Here is a 14,069-nt window from a genome sequence, read left to right on the forward strand (position 1 = left end):
AAGATGGGACATTTTCACGGAATGCATGCTTCTGAATACCTAGAGACACTTGAATAATACTGTTGGTTGAAAATTTGGTGTGCACGAACAAATTCGTCATGCAAACCTCCTCTTGGTATTCGAGCTGTGCTTAGTTTCCTTTGGAGTAATAGTGGAGAGTTTCTAGGCACGCATGGCATTCTTGGCATCTCAGCATGCACGCACACACACACGCACACAAACAACTGAATCTATCTTGACTAGAGATCGGAACCAGGTTATCAAATATAACAGGTAACGAAGTAGGATCTATCTACCGAGTAATAAGACTACAACACACGCACGCACACACACATTTACGTATCTACATGCCTCACAAACATACACACATACATACTTTTTTAGGGACCCACCTTACCCAAGGTGGCTTCCTATTCCACAAGACACGAAGTGCTCTAAGTGGAACAATCTTAGCTAAGCTACTTTTCAGATATATCAATTCGAAACAGCAGAGCACTGATTACTTCGAAATAATAAATCAGAAAACGTCAAATTTACAAACGTCAAAATTTCAAAATAAAAACCGGACTAAACTCAATTGTCCTTCTATATTAAAATACCTTGTCTGAGTTGCGAATCGGTAGACGGGATTGCCCATACGGAAGAACACCAGGAATGACAGACAGTGTACTGTTTCCTCCCCCGCCTCACAGTCAAATATCTGCCACACTGATGTCCCCACCCCATCATCAGACTCCCGAACTCAATTGTGATGACTTCTCGAGTTTCATGTCGTCTTTTCCTTTTCTTCTCTATTGAAATTATGACCAGTAGTAAGACGCAATGACGATGTTTATTCCATCTTTGAAAGTAGACGAACCGTATAATACTTATAAATGCAAAATTTATTATATTATAACATAAGCGATTTCTCAAACGAACATGCTGGAATCCGAACTGGTGTGAAGTTTATATGCAGAATACGAGCATTGTTATGTCAATTGGGAACAATCCCAATTAATTTTCTGAAATAAAAAAACCTGTTTTCAATATCGCTCATTTAAACAATGAAAATGAAAAAATTATTATTTTGGCATGAACGCACGTACACATTGTTGATAATCTGTTGCAGTATCTGATCATCGGAAAAGCCTATCAGAATATGCTTTTGAAGGTGTGGAAATAATCTTCCAGTTTCGGTCTGTAAGTGATACGGAATGTTACAAGCCTATCCAAACATTAGATAATTAGGGTTTTAATAGACCACTTACCAGCAGTATGAAAAATGTTGAGTAATGTCAGGAAATATATATCAGATATACGCTATCTACCAATAATTTTCCGGACCAGTGGAAAACAGCACTCTGGAGCGATGAATTAAGGTTCACCTGTTTCCGGTCTGATGGCAGGGTGTGGATGTGGAGGCAGTCGAGTAAAGGTGTGGGATGCATTCACTGGTTTCTTATGGGACTACTCGTCGCTGTCCGTGGATCCATGAAGCCAGTTCATTCCCTTGATATCTGGATACTCAGGTGCTGCGTACGGTGTGAAGTTTTTACGGAACGGACCGTGTTACTATCAAGACGGCAATGCTCCATTCACAAAGCTGCAGCTTCTCTGGAATGGTATGAAGAGATGGGTGTTAAACGACTGCCCTGGACCGCGCAGAGCCCTGACCTCAATGCCATCCAATACCTGTGAGACGAATTGCAGCGGAGATTGCGGTTCAAAACAGCATGTCCTCGATCTGTCGCTGAACTCAGTGCTGATTTCATGGAGGAATGGAGACAAATTCCAGCTGATGTCTGCACCACATTTGTGGAAGCCTCCCTGGAAGGGTGCAGGTGGTGATCAAATCCAAAGGTGGACATACCCGATATTTGGGTTCGCCTGCTGGTATCGATTGTAAATTGCGAAAGAGTTTCGAGACAACTATTGGTAGATAGTGTAGATAGCAGGCTGAATGACTTCTAGCCATCACGCCTAAATATGCGCCAGTTCGAAGTAGAGGGGTGCTTGGAAATCCCTAGTCTCTGACATTATGCTATTTGTCCATGTCACATGACTTGTATACATAACACAAACAAGCTAAAAACCTCGGTGGATATTCTGATATTTATTTTGTTTCCACAGCGTAATTTGTTTGACATTTATTTCTTCAATTTCGGTTTTTTAATTAATTTATTTGGCATAAATTCTCGTTTATTGTGATTTTGTTTTGGTCTAAAGTTATTGTTTTCTTTTACAATAAGTACGAGGTTCATCTGCCCACAAAAGTCGACATCACGTTGATCCCTCACCAAGAAGGATTTTCATCTCTTTTTAAGTCCTGGCAGGTGCACCAACATCCCAGCAAGGAAGAGGAATGCAATCCAGAAGGAATAAAATTGTAGAAAGAAACGAATTCTTCTTCTGGATTTGGAATTTTCGTCTTCCAAGAGGAACTGAAGTTGGCTGATGGGACAGGACTGCAGTCGAACAACCTTTTTGACCTACGCCACTTCGCGCGACGGTTCTGAAACCATATCTGGAAAGTCAAAGGATTATAGGTTGGAATTAGAACAAAAAACAAAGTATATTTAAGTAACCAAAATGGTTTCAAGGAATTTTAACATCCTAATTTAGAATGTTTAATTAATTTAAGAATATGACCTAAAATTTCTTAGTTTATGAAGTATTATTTAATAAATATTATTTAAAAATACTGGATTGGAATTATTCTAACTAATAATATAAACAATTTTTTTCATGTTTCTTAAAGTTATTAAATAATTATACTATTGTAAAGAAACCATTAATGAAACGAAATAAGTTTTCTATTAAAGAGTGAAGTTGAAGTGCTTTTGTGATAATGTGAGTCGGACAGAAAAAAAAAGTCCTTTTTAGGACTTCCAGGGTAACAAATGGCAATGCTGTAGCCAATGAAGTTTTAACTGAGGCTCGGCTATTGCCGTTACCCAGCCATGACTAGAGCTTTTTAGCTCAATAACACTCCATCCACACAGATTTTCTTCATTCAGATGACGGGATAAAGAGTCAAGGACTCAGTCCATCGCCCAGTTCTTATAAGAACTATAAGAACTTTTGTGATCAGGGTGGAACAATCGACCGTGCTACAGCATTGCCATCCATTACCCTCCAAGGGTATTTGATTCATTCAATCCAATACCCTTGGAGGGTAATGGATGGCAATGCTGTAGCCAATGAAGTTCTAACTGAAGCTCGGCTATTGCTGTTACCCTCCTGCCATGATCAGAGCTTTATTTAATTGATCAATAACATCTTATCCCTACACTGTCCTCTACAGATAACGGGAATATAAAAAGCATTCTTGCTTCACCCCTTTAAGCCAGTCCTTATAAGGACTAGGGCTTTTGTGATTAATCCATTACCCTTGGAGGGTAATGGATGGTAATGCTGTCGTAGCCAATGAAGTTCTAACTGAGGCTTGGCTATTGCTGTTATCCTCCTGCCATGATCAGAGCTTTAATAACTCAATAACACCGTATCCCTACACTGTCCTCTACAGATAACGGAGAAGATGAAAAGCATTCTTGCTTCGCCCCTTTAAGCCAGTCCTTCCTTATAAGTATAAGGACTTTTGATAGAGAAAGAAAGAAAGTTCTTTTTAGGACTACCAGGGTAACAAATGGCAATGCTGTAGCCAATGAAGTTTTAACTGAGGCTCGGCTATTGCCGTTACCCAGCCATGACTAGAGCTTTTTAGCTCAATAACGCTCCATCCACACAGATTTTCTTCATTCAGATGACGGGATAAAGAGTCAAGGACTCAGTCCATCGCCCAGTTCTTATAAGAAGATGAGCTTTTGAGAGAAAAATTTGAAGATTAGAATCAATCGACCGTGAGATGCGGTGATTGATTCATTCAATCCAATACCCTTGGAGGGTAATGGATGGCAATGCTGTAGCCAATGAAGTTCTAACTGAGGTTCGGCTATTGCTGTTACCCTCCTGCCATGATCAGAGCTTTAATTGCTCAATAACACCTTATCCCTACACTGTCCTCTACAGATAACGGGGAATATGAAAAGCATTCTTGATTCGCCCCTTTAAGCCAGTCCTTATAAGGACTATAAGCTTTTTAGGAATGGTTCCTGACTGAAAAAAGTCCTTTTTAGGACTTCCAGGGTAACAAATAGCAATGTTGTAGCCAATGAAGTTTTAACTGAGGCTCGGCTATTGCCGCTACCCAGCCATGACTAGAGCTTTTTAGCTCAATAACATCCCATCCACACAGATTATCTTCATTCGGATGACGGGATAAAGAGTCAAGGGCTCAGTCCATCGCCCAGTTCTTTTAAGAACTTTTTGTTTTTACATATATTTTTAAATGCCTTTGTCATATTAATTAACATGAAACTTTCGAAATTAAATGAAGTTACTTGGATATAACTTCCTCCCCCTTTCCATTTCATCACATCCTATTGCTTACTTATTTACGTTACGTGAATGCAGTAGTGTGTTAAGGTATTTTTAATGTTATTTCTGTTAGTTTATCCACAGAAATCACATACATCATATGTTCCTTTTGGGAATGCTTGCTTCCGGTTAAGAATCACTTCTAATGGAAAAGTATAGTTCCTTGTGAAGAGAGAACGATAGAGAAAAAATAGCTGGTACTGTTTATCCTACCAATACAAATTGCAAAATTACCTGGATTCTGGTTTCCTCTATGTGCAACTGAGCTGCTAGTACCTCTCTGCAGTACACATCAGGATAGTGAGTCATGGCAAACATTTTTTCCAACTCATTAACTTGCCAGTTAGAGAAGCAAAAGCGCCCTCTTTGATTGGAATCTAAAAATAATGATAAAAAATTGTCATGGGTTTCCCAGAGTAGAAAAGTGTATATTTTCTTACATCTTTTAATTGATCAGCAGATATTAATTTATTATTTTTTATTAAATTAATTATCCTTTTAAGTAATAATAAATGAATTATCTCAATGAAAATCTGTCGGATAGTGAAACATGTTTAACTCTCAAATGTTGAAGTTGAAATAACTTCGACATGTGGCTATATTATAAAAGATAACAAAAGCGATAGTTAATAAAAGGACATTTCAAGTAATAAGAACAACTAATTCATCAGATTGCAATCGTATTTGAAATCTGAGTAACAGTTTTGTTAATTGGTTAGTGTCATTAACCTCTAGTAGATGGCGCCATGAGTCATATTCAAATAAACTAAATTCAGTTTCAATGCCTATACAATTGTATACTTTACTGTCAGTTTCTCCAAGCACCAAAAAAATATTATTATTATTATTATTATTCGAGACACCACCAAGGAGTCCAAAGACTCATCGCGGGAGGATACCTTGTAGCAAATAGCACTTTGTATAATAATGATCCTCCCCGTTGAGAAATATAAGGATATTTATTGTTGGAAAAGGAATAAATTGTTATAATATGAATCATATTCATAGTATTTAATTATCATAATACTAAAATACGTAATTTTTTCACAAAGACAATCTCATTTATAATAGATTACAAGACACAGTGCCGTTTGTGGGTAAGTGGTCAAGGAGAAAGGAGTATGCTAATGGGAACTCATTAGCATACTAATGAGTTTTAACTAAACTAACGAAAACTGTAACGATTGAAAAAAAAAAAAAAAAAAAGCTGCGTTTATCTTTATCTATAGAGATTCCCAATCAAATTTCTTAGAGAGGTTTTCGGTGCACCACCACAAATGAAAGCAATATTCTAAAATTTGGGATTTATAAAGCGTTAGGAGTTGAGTAGAAGAGAAGTATTGGTTTGAGACGAAAGTGAATATCAAGGAGGCTGATGATGTAGTTTGGTTTCACCTTCACCTTCACCAGTATAAGGTGAAACCAAAAAGAGAAAAATAATCGTAACTAGGGATCGGAACATTATCACAGGTAAAAGGAAGTGAAATAGACAGAATTATAAACTAGGAGTCATCAACCTTTTTTAAAATCATGTCCACATTTTCGTTGCATTCAAAAGGTACTACCGTAGTTCCCACTTACGATAGTTTCTACCAACATTCAGCTTTGAAATAATGTTGGATCTTTAATATCCACTTTGCCTATGTAATTTTACATCGCCGAAAAGAAGCCTTTTCTTTTAGTAATAGACAGTTCGGGTGATCCCAGAGATAGTCCAACACCAAGGCAACTCTTTGCAAAGGTGGAGAAAGCTACATACTCTTGAAGTCCTTAACTGAGGAATAATATCAGGAATTGCGAGCTAATCTCAGCATTTTTCGGTTATCAGATCGACTGTCGCAGTCTCGCCGTGCTTCCGTTCAAGTCATTGTTAAGTTATTAAGAAAAATAAGGCCCCCCCCCCAAAGCGCAAGAGTAGTGATGCTGGCAATTCGGATATGCCGAAGAGTAAAGTGCTTCCTTTTAAGTGAAAAAAGATGAAAGTTCTTCACTTTATAAAATAATGAATAAATAATTAAAAAAAAAAACATATGGTGAGTTTGCTAAAATTCCATTCACATTCGGATAACTTTTATTATAGTTTCTTGTTATAATTGTTCTATTTTATTATTAGTTATTGTTGTTAATCTCTTAATGTGCCTAATTTATAAATTTTATCATAGGGTTCAGAATTCTCCGCGGTTGTGTCTTGGAACGTAACCCCGCGGATACGCGGAGACTACTGTATTAGCAAAACACACTGATCCCTCTCAGATTAACAGTATGGGAGTCTTATTGTATTGTCAGTAAATGGTGCCTTTACGTCCCAAACCTTGCAATGTTTGGTCGGGAACATTACAGTTTTTTTAATAGAGAAAACCGTTTGCTGTTCCAAACATTCAATAACATTATATATCGATTATAAAATAAATGAAATTTTATTTTATAATCGATAAAATAATAAATTGAAGCGTCACTAATTAATTTGTAAAAATTAAAGTCGATAAATAGTTAATTTCTTAATACTCCTCTTTTTTAATTATTTAAAAGTCGTATCTTTTTTTTCCCCATCGAAACCCTGCTTCCACGAATATATCAGGGTTTCGATGGGGGAAAAAAAGTCCTTTTTTAGAATTTCCAGGGTAACAAATGGCAATGCTGTAGCCAATGAAGTTTTAACTGAGGCTCGGCTATTGCCCGTTACCCAGCCATGACTGGAGCTTTTAGCTCAATACGCCCCATCCACACAGATTTTCTTCATTCAGATGACGGGATAAAGAATCAAGGACTCAGTCCATCACCCAGTTCTTTTAAGAACTTTAAGAATGTTTTCATTTATGTTATGCAATATCTTTTTCGCTACCTCTTTGTCTTTGTAGGTCCCATAACTGTAAAGAACTTCGCTCTAAAATCATCCCAGACTATTACCAAAAAAAAAATCTGTACACTGATAAAAACATCTCGCAGAAAGATGTCACTGCCAAAGTAGACATATTGGATAATTTTTGACTACTTCCATTAGCCGCCTGATCTACGAGCGAACGCAAGGATTTTCTTCGAATATCTGGCTAAAGGGCATTCTTATCTACACAAGAACTGTCTTGGGGACACGTCTCTCACTCTCTTTTTAGCACCTCATTTTGGAAAGAGCTGTTTCAGGCGTACCAGGCTTTGTAGAGCAGTGACGGAACCGAGCCATCAAAAAGACAGTGTAGTATCTGTTCTTGTCTCTTCTGTAGCGTTTATATTATGAATGGAAGACAAAAAAAGCAATGGCTGGGTGCGGCTTTTCGGTAAGTCTTTCAGGAACGCACTTGGCCTCGCCAGTAAATTGGAGGAGAATTGAAGGTTATGAGTTAAAACTGATATAGTTTATTGAATTTCTTTTGAGGGAGACAACTTGACTGTTGTTGGCCTCACTAATGGAGTTCGATAACGAAAAATAGTTCCGTTCGATGTAAAATTTATCATAAATATTATTCGTTTTATATTTTAATATTTTTACTTTGTCTTTCAGGCTCTCAGTTTATTATTATTATTATTATTATTATTATTATTATTATAATTCCTCAGATAAGCTTCGAGGATGAAAGCTGAGAAAATACATCTCATCTCATCCATCCAAGATTATTATTTATCTTTAATTAATATTAATAATTAACTAATTAATTAATTCAATTAATCAAATCATTAATCAATTAATTAATTATTAAATTATATATATATATATATATATATACATATATATTATTATATGCATGTAAGTAATTTATCTGAGACATAATAAAGTGTTAAAATTATATGTAATGCATATGGATATATATACAGCATGTATTTGTAAAGTGTAAAGTTTAACATGTAATCAGATTTATTTGTGTGACTGTGAACTACAATAGTAAATTATTATTGTAGTATTATTATTACTAATAATATATGAATTAGGCTGTTACATCAATTGCACATTATTCATATTATATAATGATGTTAATTAGACTCCACTCTTTAGTCACATATAAAAGATAATGTTTTATTATTGATTATTATTGATTAAATTTTATATGATATGTATGTAATTTATCTGAGACATAATAAAGTGTTAAAAAATCTCTCTCTTTATACTGCATGTCTTTGAATAAAAATCTCAAATTGTTATTTACGAAGTACAGATAGTTATTTTTAACCTCTTGACTAATTTTGCCAATAAATAAAGTGTGGGCTAAATTATGCACAAAAATAAATTTTATTTTGTGCATAATTTTATTTTAATATAAATAATATATATATATATATATAATGCTTTATATTCTAGTTTCATTTTATTTTCTTAAAAATAAATAATCAAAAACAAATTTTTGTTATTCTAGTGCATTATACACCATATAAAAATCTACTTCTGATTTATTATTTTATTAAGTGTCTTACTGAATACTGTTGGCAAAAAAAAGTCCTTTTTAGGGCTTCCAGGGTAACAAATGGCAATGCTGTAGCCAATGAAGTTTTAACTGAGGCTCGGCTATAGCCGTTACCCAGCCATGACTAGAGCTTTTTAGCTCAATAACACTTCATCCACACAGATTTTCTTCATTCAGATGACGGGATAAAGAGTCAAGGACTCAGTCCATCGCCCAGTTCTTATAAGAACTATAAGAATACTGTTGGCACCCTTGGAGGGTAATGGATGGCAATGCTGTAGCCAATGAGGTTCTAACTGAGGCTCGGCTATTGCGGTGACCCTCCTGCCATGATCAGAGCTTTAATAGCTCAATAACACCTTATTCCTACACTGTCCTCTACAGATAACGGGGAAGATGAAAAGCATTCTTGCTTCGCCCCTTTAAGCCAGTCCTTATAAGGACTGTTGGCGTTCTTTTTTTTTCTTGAAGGTCCATCGGCTTTTGGACTTTGTGTCTTTTTATGTTTCTTGGCCTTTTGGCTAAGATCAAAATGTAGTATCTGTTCCTCTTCACAATCAAAGAACTCCGTTATCACATGGAAAATTAGAAATGCCACATCCCACTCAATCCACCAGCTAGGTTTGCTGGACATACTGGCTTCAGCAAAATGCTCAATAAGAAAGAAAGTATATGCACACTAACCTCACTCTAATGGGAGAATACGAATTCACCAAAAAATGGTGCACACCTCCATTCTTAGCGAACATATACGAAGGAAAACTCAGATGTAACTTTTCATACACAAACACATGACACGCAATATAACCCGTATCCAACCACAACTAAAACAAAAACTCTAATCACATATCAAATAGTTTCTCTTTGCAGATAATTTAGAGTATGGATGACTTTAGGACCCTACATCGCAGCAGGAGTCTCTACCTCTGTAACAATAAATGTTTAAATAGAAACCCATCCACCCACCCGCCCGCTTCAAGCCCAGTTTTTTTCCTTCGCTTTCCTATCAGTCTTCTCTCTTCCAGACCGTAGTTTCACCAGGATTCCCAGGTCTGCCAAGTCGACAAATCCCCTCTGCTGAAGCATAGCCAGAGTGGGAAATGACGGAACAGACCAGTCGGAAATTCAAAGAGACAAAATGGTAAGCAACAAAAGGTATAACGTGTAATTTGAGAAGTGGAAGCTTAGGCTGAAACTTTAATAATTGCGTTTTATCAATGAGTATGTCTTCCATTGGCTTTGGCAGAGCTATGCCCTGGTCATGGAAGACGTCTAACTTCAGTTAGAATAACAGAAAGGATACTTAAATAAGATTTGTTCCTGCGACCAGTTCGAGGTGAAGTTCCGATGCAAGACGCCTGTTTTTGGTGAGAATTGTTTATGTTTATTCCCTCGCTATTCTAATTTAGCTGTTTTTTTGTTTCTTGCCTTGTGCCCGTCTGTTAGTCTTCCGCCTCTAGTAGGAGATTTCTGCTGACGGAGAACACTTGGCTTTTTTGATCCATCCATTTTGGACCTTGCACCTGCTTTCCGTACGTTTTAGTTAGCACGGAATTTTTTTTTTATTTTTATTTTTTTTATTTTTTATTTTTTACTAGTTCTATTTTTCTAAATCATGGCGTCTTTTCGGTGCAGAGTCAAAACTCTCGCGTTTGAAATTGACTCATCATCATAACACTAATTACGGGTATAGACCATATTGGTCTGTTCCGCTCTCATTATCCATCCGATATCCTTTTTTTTTAAGGTCTACCCTGCCTTCTCTTTCCAATTGGCTTATATTTTAGTATTTGTTTAGGATGTCGGGTGTTGGCCATTCGGTTTACATGTTCAACCCATTTTTGTTTATAATTGTTTAGTTTTTCTTCTATTGATTTTGTTTTCAGTTCTTTTAAAATGTCTTCGTTCCTTTTTTGATCTAATAATGTGTATTTTGCAGTTCTTTTCATAAATCTCATTTCACTTGTTTTTATTCTTTGTTTATTGCCCAAATTTCACTGCCATATAATAATGTGAGCACTGCTAAAGTATTGTATATTTTCAAGCGTGTTTCTTTTTGTACTATTATTTGGGTTGAGTGTTCTATTTATCAGGCCTATAATCTGTAAAAAGTTTGAAGTTTTTAATTTTATGACTTTCTCCTTCATATGATATTTCACATCCAAGGTAACTGAAAGTATTTATCTGTTCTATTATTTTATTATTAATTACTATTTTCTTCTAACTGGAGTTTGTACACAAAATGCCATTCTTTAATTTTTTTTTCTATGGAAATTTTCATTCCAAACTGTTCTACTATAATGTTTAAATTATATATTGCTGTTTGTAAATTGTCTTCCTTATCTGATATTATTACCTGATCATCTGCAAATAATAATGTATTTATTTTGTTATTCCGGGAAATTTCTATACTTGGATTGTTTAAGGTGTTCCACTGTATTAATATTTCATTAATGTAAATATTGAAAAGTGTTGGAGACAGAGGGAATCCCTGTCTTACTCCTTGGTTTATAGATTGTTTTTCAGACAACTTTTCATTTATTTTTATTTTTATTTCATTATATAGTCCTTATAAGGACTGGCTTAAAGGGGCGAAGCAAGATTGCTTTTCATATTCCCCGCTGTTTGTAGAGGACAGTGTAAGGATAAGGTGTTATTGAGCTATTAAAGCTCTGATCATGGCAGGAGGTTAACAACAATAGCCGAGCCTCAGTTACAACTTTATTGGCTACAGCATTGCCATCCATTACCCTCCCTGGGTATCCATTTTAGTCGCCTCTTACGACATGCATTAGCTACATTGGTGCTATTCTTATCCCAGCAACCACACGGGGATTCCCCCCATTTCATTATATATATATATATATATATATATATATGTGTGTGTGTGTGTGTGTGTGTGTGTATTCAATATTGCATGTAGTAAAATATTAGGTATATCAAACAGTATATATTTTTTTACATTGTTAAATGCTTTTTCGTAATCTATAAACAAAAAGATGAGTTTCCAAATTAAATTCTCTTCTTTTTTCTATAAGTAGTTTTAAACAGAAAGCTGCGTCCTTTTCTAAATCCATTTTGACATTCTAATAATATTTTTCACTGTATATTTTTAGTATATATTTTATAGCATGTATTCAATAAACTAATACCTCTGTAGTTAACAGGTTTTGTTTTATCCCCTTTTTTAAATATAGGTATTACTACGCTTGTATTCCATTCTATTGGTATTTGTCCATTTGTATATATTTTATTTAAAAATTTTAGTAATCTTTGATGAAATTTTTTACAGCAAATTTATACAGTTCAGAGTTTATCCCATCTTCTCCTGCTGATTTGCCACTTTTTATTTTATTTAGGTTTAGGTTGTCCTTTAATTCTTTCATTGCTATCATATCATTTAAGGTATTTTGTAAGCTTCTGGTATAATTATTCTTGATGCCAGAACTATCCGTCCAAAGATCTGTAAAGTAATCAAAGAATTCTTTTACATCAATTTCACAATTTATATTTGCAGTTCCGTTTTTATCTGCATTCACGTGTTTTAGTAATTTATACGCATTGGATCTTATTTTGTACATGTCATTTTCTAGATATGATACAAATTTTTCCCAGCTTTCTCTGTGTCTCTTTCTGGTTTCTCTTTTGGCTATTGCTCCTCTTTTTTATATTCAATTTCATCTTCTTGTTTTTTGCTACTTAACCATCTTTTAAAAGCCAGCTTTTTATTTTCAATTATTGTTTTTATTTTATTGTCCCATATATGTAGTTTTTTATTTTTATGATATTTTTTGTGTGTTCCTAGACTTTCACATGCTGCTGATGCGATAATTTATTTCATATTATTCCATTCTTTCTCAATGTGTTCATTTTCTTGTGTTTTTGCTAAGTAATTATTAATCCTCTGTTGGTATAAATTTCTTATACTTGAATCATTTAGTAATCGTACTTTGTAATTAGATTTTGTTTCTCTAGTTTGTTTATTTATTTATTTTTTTTCTTTTTGTATTTTTTGTAGCCAGTTTGATGGAAATCTTAGTTTTGCCTGTACTAAATAGTGATCTGTTTCAATTTCTAGCCCTCTTCTGACTTTAACGTCTAGGAAGAGGTTTGCTGCTTTAAAAATTCAAATCACCAGCTTTTTACTGGGAATTTTTTCAGCTTTCCAGATGTGATACTCCAAGTCTGGGGACAAACACGGAAATACTGTTTAAACAATATCAAAAATAGCTGGGGGGGGACAACCCTTTCACCGGGATCTAGCATGACGGATTGCCTATAGGCGTCTCCAGGTGAAATGGGTAAAGTCCCGATACAGATCAAGACTGCGCGACATTTGCCAGAACATCGAAACGGTGTGACATTTCTTTTACTCTTGTCCCCCCCCCCCAGCACAGCGAATTTAAGCGCTGTACTGGGAATCCCAATGCTAACGTTGGAGGAGGTTGCAAACTTACATTTCCCACCACCACCACCTGTCAGGAAAACCCAGATTCACCATCTTTTTCTTCTAAATGTGATCAAGTATCATATCTGGAAAGTGAGGAAAAAATCCAAAATACGGGATCCAAATATAATTTACGCGAAAGTCCTAAGTGGACTCTATATTTATCTGCCAAAATTTTTAGCACAAGAGAGATATCACCTAGGCAATGTTTCTCAAACTTCAGAAATCCGCGTACCCCTTCTTAAATGTTCATTATTACCAAGTACCCCTTTATCAAAATAATAATAATAATAAATAAATAAAATATATTTCGTTGTAAATGTCTATTTTATTGGAATTTAGATGTACATGTAAACAAAAAATATGATTTATTTTAATAGAACAAACTTTATAAAGATACTATAAATTTTAACTTACTTGAAATAATTTATCAATGAGAGGAGTGAAATTGCTTATGGTGAGATAAAATTTCAGCAATATTTGGCTCTATAGTTGTTAATTTCAATCTCAGATGCGGTTCGACATCTATAATGCGATTCCTCTTCTTCGTCTTAATATCTACAATGGCCGAAAATCCAACTTCGTACAGATATGAACTTGGAAATAGAAAAATGAACCTTAAAGCTTTATCTGTTAATTCAGGAAATTCATTCTGTATTTGTAGCCAAAATGATGATAACGTATTCTCGCTGTATTTATTTTTTAGGAAACCATCAGAAGCTAGTTCTAAAAGTTGTTGTTCTTCTATTGACGACAGACCCTTTGGCATAAATTTGTTTTTATTGAAAGGGTATCTTATCCACTCAATATTA

General features: G+C 34.9%; 1 pseudogene; it reads left to right on the forward strand.

Moving 5' to 3' along the window:
• The first annotated feature begins 9,311 nt into the window (after positions 1-9,311).
• Positions 9,312-9,415, forward strand: LOC150099480 (U2 spliceosomal RNA; annotated as a pseudogene).
• The last annotated feature ends 4,654 nt before the right edge of the window (positions 9,416-14,069 follow it).

Source organism: Typopeltis vanoorti, chromosome 14 (assembly GCF_054136105.1).
Source record: "Typopeltis vanoorti isolate ZY-2024b chromosome 14, IOZ_Tvanoo_1.0, whole genome shotgun sequence".
Taxonomy (NCBI): domain Eukaryota; kingdom Metazoa; phylum Arthropoda; class Arachnida; order Uropygi; family Thelyphonidae; genus Typopeltis; species Typopeltis vanoorti.